Consider the following 7,599-nt stretch of genomic DNA (forward strand, 5'->3'; position numbering starts at 1 on the left):
ATACAGAGAATATCTGTGCACCCATGTCATGGATTTAATATCAGTATCGTTAACATTTTACTGTCTTTATCTTTCTGTTTATATATTTATACACACACACACTTTTCCCAGTATGCATTAATGATCCTTGCATAACTGATTATTTCATTGGTATTTGTGGTGCCATGGCTTGGATCGCTAGGTAAAGGGATCTCTTTTCTTATACATTATGGCCTGCAGGAGGGCCCCTCAACCAATTCTCTATCTGTCCTCACTACCTCTTCTTGGCCGAGCAGATCCCTTGCTCCCGGGACTCTACTCTCCTTCTGGTCACTCATAGGCTAATCACCAATCTTGCTGATCCATCTCAGTAAGTTTTCTCCCAGATTTCCACTAGAAAGGGATTCCTATATGTGCCAAATGGCCGCCAGCCTCCGTGGGTCCTTCAGTTGGGTACCAGTAGAAGACGTCCTCCCCAACTCCTCTTTTGGTGCTGAGCCATAAGCTGGACCATGAATTATGCCCCTGGGAACCCTGGGCTCTCTAATTCCGTGCTGTTTTCTAGATGGGAAATCAACAATCTATCCCAGAGGGAATGCCTCTGAGCTGCATCTTAAAAAAAAAAAACTGGCCACGGTTTAACCCCACAAGTCTTTGGGAAAGAAAATTAGTGTTCTGTTACAACACAGCATGGCCACAATACTATCTCCCCCACTGGGAAATGTGGCCCCTTAATGGATCACTAAATTCTAACCCTATTCTTCAGTTAGACCTATACCACAAAGACTAGGCAAATGAACAGAAATCCCTTATGTTCAGGCGTTCTTTCTCCTAAGGGACAGTAAGGACCAAGTGGAGAACTGTAAGATTACTGTTGCCAGCCTCCAATTAGGACGACCTCACCCATCTCCTATGTCTCCTTCAGCTCCTGCCGAGGCATCCTCATCTCAACGATCCTATTATAGTCCCCTGCCATACCAGGGACCTGCCTTACTCTCACCATCAAAAATCCATCCCCTTGTGGAGGTAGCAGGTGGCGAATTTGGGATTCAATGGGTGCATAAGCCTTTCTCCCTGATGGAACTAAAACAAATCAAAGCCAAACTAGGGAGTATCTTTGATAACCCTGATGGATATATTGAAGGCTTTCGATGCATTACCCTCACATTTGAAATGACTTGGAAAGACATGGTTAGCCTGGGACAAACACTTTCTGACACCGAATTAGAAAGGGTTAAAAAGGAAGCAAGAAAGTTTGCAGATAGTCTGCACCTCTCCAATCCTAAGTATCCTATTGGAGAGACTGTAGTCCTACCTGTGGACCCTGGGTGGGACTATAACAATGAAGCCACCAGTGGGAAAGAAATCACTTCTTTATTTGTATTAAGGCAGGGCTCAAAGGGGCCCACTATAAAGTCATTAACTATCATTCAGACCCAGAAGAAAACCCATCCACCTTTCTAAATAGGTGAAAAGTGAGGCACCTGGGTGGCTCAGTTGGTTGAGCATCCAACCCTTGATTTCAACTCAGGTCATGATCCCAGGGTCATGGGGTCAAGCTCCACCTTGGACTCTTGTTCTGAGCGTGGAGCCTGCTAAGATTCTCTCTCCCTCTGCCCCTCTCCCCTGCTCACTCACATACACACACTCTCTCTCTCTCTAAAATTAAAAAAAAAAATTAAATAGGCTAAAAGAGGTCTGCACAAAATACACCAATCTCAATTTAGACTCCTATGAGGGATGAATACTTTTCTAACCCTATCAGCCCTGACATCAGATGTAAACTACAAAAACTGGCTCAGGAACTGAGAGCTACCTGAGATGAAATGGTGACCATGGCCTCCACAGTCCTCTATAACCATAATCAGGAAGCAAAAGGAAGGAAAAAAGAAAGGAAGTCAGGCATGCCCAAATGCTAGCAACATTACAGGGCCAGGCCACCTCCAAAGGCACCCCAGCAAATAAGGAAAAAGGCAAAAATAAATACCATATTTGCTGACACCAGGGCACTGGGCACTTCCTGTTACAAATGCGGGCAACAGGGGCACTGGGCTGCTCTCTGTCCCTCGACCTGAAGGAGGCAAGGGCCAGCAACAGCATCCCAGATGATCGCCCAAGAGTGAGGAGGCCCTCTCCAGTTGGCACCACCTTCAAGGATCCACATGACTGGACTGGAACCAAGGGTGCAAATGGATGTGACAAGTAGGCCAACTGTTTTCCTACTTGATACTGGGGCCACCTCTTCCGCCTTGACTTCCTTCTCTGGACCCTCCTCCTCTAAAACCTGTACCATCGTGGGAGTGTCTGGCTGACCAGCCATCAAACATTTCACCAATCCCCTGTTCTGTGTTTGGGAGGGACAAGCCTTTGCCCATAGTTTTCTAATTTTGCCTGAATGTCTCAGCCCATTATCAGGCAGGGACGTCCTACAAAAATGGAGAGCCGAAGTCATCTTTGGGCCTCGTACTGAAAACCATCTGTGGAACATGCTGGGGGCTCTCTTAACATCACCTTCACCAATTCCAACATAGATGTGAAAAGACTGGGATTCCCTAGTCAATCCTGATGTCTTGGATCATGGAATTGTACTAGAAGGGCAATATCAACCACACCCATTATAATTCAACTTAGGGACCCCCACTACTACCCTCATAAAAACAATACCCTCTCAGACCTGAAGCAACCCTGGGGCTACTGCCCATAATTATCGGTTTAAAAAAAAATTTTTTTTAATGTTTATTCATTTTTGAGAGAGAGAAAAAGAGAGAGCACGCAGGGGGTGGGGTGGGCAGAGCAAGAGGAAGACACAGAATCCAAAGCAGGCTCCAGGCTCAGAACTGTCAGGACAGAGCCCCAACATAGGGCTCAAACTCACAGACTGAGTGATCATGACCTGGGCTGAAGTCAGATGCTTATCTTTTTTTTTTTTTTAAGTTTTATTATTTATTTTGAGAAAGAGAGAGTGAGAGAGTGCAAGCAGAGGAAGAGAAGGGAGAGAGGAAGAGAGAGAATCCCAAGCAGGCCCTGTGCTGTCACCAGGGAGCTAGATTTGGGGCTTGGGGCTCAATCTCATGAGCTGAAATCAAGAGTCAGATGCTTAACCAACTGAGCCACCCAGGTGCCCCTATTACCAAGTTTTTAAAACATGGGCTTCTTATCCCCACAATTTTACCCCGCAATACTCCCATCCTAGTAGTTAAGAAAAAGGACAACAGCTATTGCCTAGTCTAGGACTTACAAGCTTTAATGAGGCTGTTATACCCCTTCACACAGTAGTGCCAAATCCATGTCTTATACTGATCAACCTCCCCCAAACAGCCTCTGGTTTATGGCCCTGGACCTCAGAGATGCTTTCTTTTGCATTCCATTGGCCCCACAATCCCACTTTCTGTTTTCATTCAAATGGGAATCCCCCTGTGGACCCACCAACAACTTACTTGGACAGTACTTCTGCAGGGATTCAGAGAGAGCCCCCATGTGTTTGGCCAAGCCCTCTCTAAGAATTTACAACACTTACAACTTGATGGGGGAACTATCCTCCAATATGTGGATGATTTGCTCATTTGCTCCCACACTCAAGCGTTGGCCATCCAACATACTGTCCAAATCCTAAACTTTTTGACAAATCTAAAGCTCAATTGGTACAGCAACAGGTGTCCTACCTGGGAGTTATCATAACCCCTGGGAGACACCAGTCTTTCCCCAGAACTAATCCAAGCCATAATTAACTTATCCATGCCTACCACCCGTAAGCAAATGAGGGCCTTCCTGGGCTTTACAGGATACTGCAGAATCTGGATTCCCAACTATGGACATATTGTCCAACCTCTCTATGAGGCCCTGAAAGGCAAATCAGACTCCACTCCTCTTAATTGGGGATCTTGGCAACAGTTGGCTCTTAAGCAAGACACCTGCAATAGGTCTGCCCAACCCAGCCAAGACTATCCAACTTTATACCCATGAAAAAGAGGGCATCACTCTGGGAGTTTTAACAAAAAACTTGGGATCACTCCGCATCCCATGGCTTATGTTTCTAAATGGCTTGACCCCATAGCCAGAGAATGGCCACCCTGCCTCTGAGCCCTCAGGGCCCTACCCTTACTAACAGAAGTAGCTCTCAAAGTAACATTGGGAACACCCATATAAATCTTCACCACTCATCAAATTCCAGACCTCATAACTAATCAGGCATCAAATTGGCTCTCTGACAGCAGACTTCTAAAATACCAAATTCTACTAAAAACCCCTCAGCGTGCCTGGGTGTTTCAGTCAGTTAAGCGTCAAACTCTTGATTGCAGCTCAGGTAATGATCCCATGGTCGTGAGATGGAACCTGGTGTGGGGATCTGCACTGAGTATGGAGCCTGCTTAAGATTCTCTCTCCCCCTCCCTGTCTCTACCCCTTCCCCGCTTACATTTTCACTCTCTCTCTCCCTCTCAAAATAAATATTAAAAAAAAAAAAACCCTCAAATGTCAGTCTGCAATTGCAGGGTTGTCAACCTCACGACCTTATTACCAATCTGAAAGCATGACACAAAAGCCTTCCATTCAGGCACAAAGATCCTTTCCACGTCCACAAAGCCTCAGCCTGACCTCACCAACAACCTTTACAAAATCCTGATGAAATACGGTTCACTGATTGTAGTAGCTTCATGGAAGAGGGCAAGAGAAAAGCTGGTTATGCCATAGTGCCTCTTCTACCATAGAGGCATAAGCCCTCCCAAACAGCTCATCAGCTCAACTAACTGAACTCATTGCTCTTACTAGAGCACTAGAGCTGGCTAGGGATAAGAGGGTTACCATCTACACTGACTCCAAATATGCCTTCTTAGTCTTCCATGTCCACGCAGCCATTTGGGCAGAAAAAGGATCCCTCACATGCAAAAATATGCCCACCAAACATGCAACCCTCATAACCCACATGCTTGAGACTGTACACTAAGCCAAGGACATGGCAGTGGTCCACTGCAAGGGTCATCAAAGAGGGGACTCAGAAATAATTCAGGGCAACCAGGCCACAGACTGGGCTGCCAAGGAGGCAGCCCAACAAGAGCCTCCCCTACAGGGGCCTTCATACCCAGCCCTCTGCCACTGCCACTGACCAAATACACAGAAAAGGACAGAGTCTGGACAAACAAAAAGGGATTTTTCCCAGACGACAGCAGATGGTATTCGTTAGATGGCATCTTGGCCGTTCCTTAAAATCTTCAGTGGAAACTAGTTAAAGCCCTTCATGACCCCACTGACTTAGGGGGAGATGCTTTACAAACTCTCATTTCTAGAACATTCCCAGGTAAAGGACTCTCCCAGATGGCTCAACAAATAATCTCCTCTTGCCCCACCTGCACATATAACAACCCCCAGGGCACCCGTCGGCCTCAACTAATCCAGCCGATAGAGAGGCATGGATCCCACCCTAGGGAAGCCTGGCAGATGGAGTTCACTCAGATGCCACCCTGCAGAGGAAACAAACACCTCCTCAGGCTTGTTGACACTTCCATAGGGTTGATAGAGGCATTCCCTACATCGGCTGAAAGAGCAATTGAAGTAGTCAACAAACTTCTCCATGAAAGCATCCCTCGATTTGATCTCCTAAAGTCACTTCAGAGCGACAGCGGGCCCTCCTTTGTGGCCATCATGGTTCAATCCATCTCCAAAGCACTGAGTATCAAATACCACCTCCACTGTGCTTGGAGGCCACAGTCCTCTGGGAAGTAGAAAGGGCCAACCAATACCTAAATGATATTATTAAAAAACTCACACAAGATACACCAGCAAACTGGAAAGAAGCCTTGCCAATCACCCTTCTCTATCATTGCATACTCCCAAGGAGGCCCTGGGTCTGAGTCCTTTTGAGGCCCTCTATGGATGACTTTTCCTAACTACAGACTTCCTGGTGGATCCAGAGACTCTAGGGATACAAACTCATGTTATCTCTCTATCCAAAGACCAACGGGCTTTAAAGGAATATGGCCTAACAGTTTCCACCACCAAACAAAAGGCACCTCCTCTATATGAACCCGGTGACCAGGTTCTAATCAAGGTCTGGAAAGGTGGCTCTCTTGCACAGTTGTTCTCCAAAACAGACATGCCCCGGATCTGCTAACAGCAGCACAAGGAGGAACCTGTCCATTCTTGCAAGAGGAATGTTGCTTTTATGTCAATAAACCCCTTGAAGTCCAACAAGACATACGGGAACTTGTTACCGGGGCCACCAAACTTGAAAACAAATACACACAAGCCCCCTGGTGGAATCCCTCCTCTTCCACATGGCAATGGGTTATATATACCTTTTATTCCCCTCCTTCTGGGGCCTCTCTTGATATTACTCTTTGGACCCAGACTAATCAATGTATTAGTATCCTTTGTCTCCTCCAGATTACAAGCCATCAATATTCAATTGGTCCTCAATCAAGGATGTCAACCTTTAGATGCCTGCAACTCTTTCCCTTTCAGGAGTGCCTTGGATGGACACGGCCAGACACCATTGCCTTCTCTCCTCAACAGTCCGCAAGTGATGGGCTCACTAAATCTGCCCAACTCCTCCTAACAGTTCAAAGAAGTCACAGTGGTAATCTTCCCAATGCCCAATGATATGGGGTCCAGTCATTTGATGGGGGGCGGGGAACGTTAGGCAGTCAGGTGTGAGTGAGAAGGGATAAAGCAGGTGCTGGCCACACCCTCTGAGCCATCCTGTAGGGTTAACCGAACAGGAGAGGCCTAACCACAGAGCCTCTGTGCAACAGCCGCAAGGGGACTTCCAAAGAGCTGAACATGTGCACAAAAAGTGCGACTCGCCCTTAGGTAACTCTGAGCCACAACAAAGCCTATTAGAAACTCATAAATATGCAATACACAAATAAATACAATTATAACAGAATGCATCATGGGTAGGCACATGCACAGAAGCCAGTATGTATAACCACCAGCTGTCCATCAAAAATGTCAAAGCCAAATTTACATACGCAAAAAGCTAGGGCTTCTTGGGGCCGTTGTCACCCGCGCTGTGACATTGGCCCGCTTTCTCTTTTGCAAGTGCACTATACTTATTTATTCAATAAACTCTATCTCCCTGTTACGGTCTCAGGTCCCCAATTCTTTGGTGCATCAGGGACAAGAACTGAGCGACCCAGTAACAGTTGTTAAATGGTGATTTTTGGTCTATCATTCCTTCAATATATATGAGCCGGCATTCTTCTGAAAAAAACCTTACTATCACCAGCAACTGATGATAATTACAATTCCTCTCAAAAAGACATGGTAAAGGGTTATTTATTTTTTTCACTAAAAAATGTCAGAGTAAGATGTTTGCATAATAATAGGCTCTAGTGGTGGTAAGCACTTCGTTTTCTCCCTCCCTCCCCTCCTCCCTTCCTTCCTTTCTTCCTTCCTTTCTTCTTTCCTTCCTCCTCCCTCCCTCTCCCCTCCCTCCCTTCCTTCCTATTATTGTGGACTCATGGATTCTTATTTATTCATTGAGTTACTATTAAAGTCACAATTTTCTTGAACTTCAAAGGAGTCTAAAATGTGGCCAGTTGCAGGCCCTTCAAACTGTGTCTCTTGTATTTGTTTTACTTTTTATTTGAAATAATTTCAAACTTACAGAAAAGTTGCAAGAAC

Source organism: Lynx canadensis, chromosome B1 (genome assembly GCF_007474595.2).
Source record: "Lynx canadensis isolate LIC74 chromosome B1, mLynCan4.pri.v2, whole genome shotgun sequence".
Classification (NCBI taxonomy): domain Eukaryota; kingdom Metazoa; phylum Chordata; class Mammalia; order Carnivora; family Felidae; genus Lynx; species Lynx canadensis.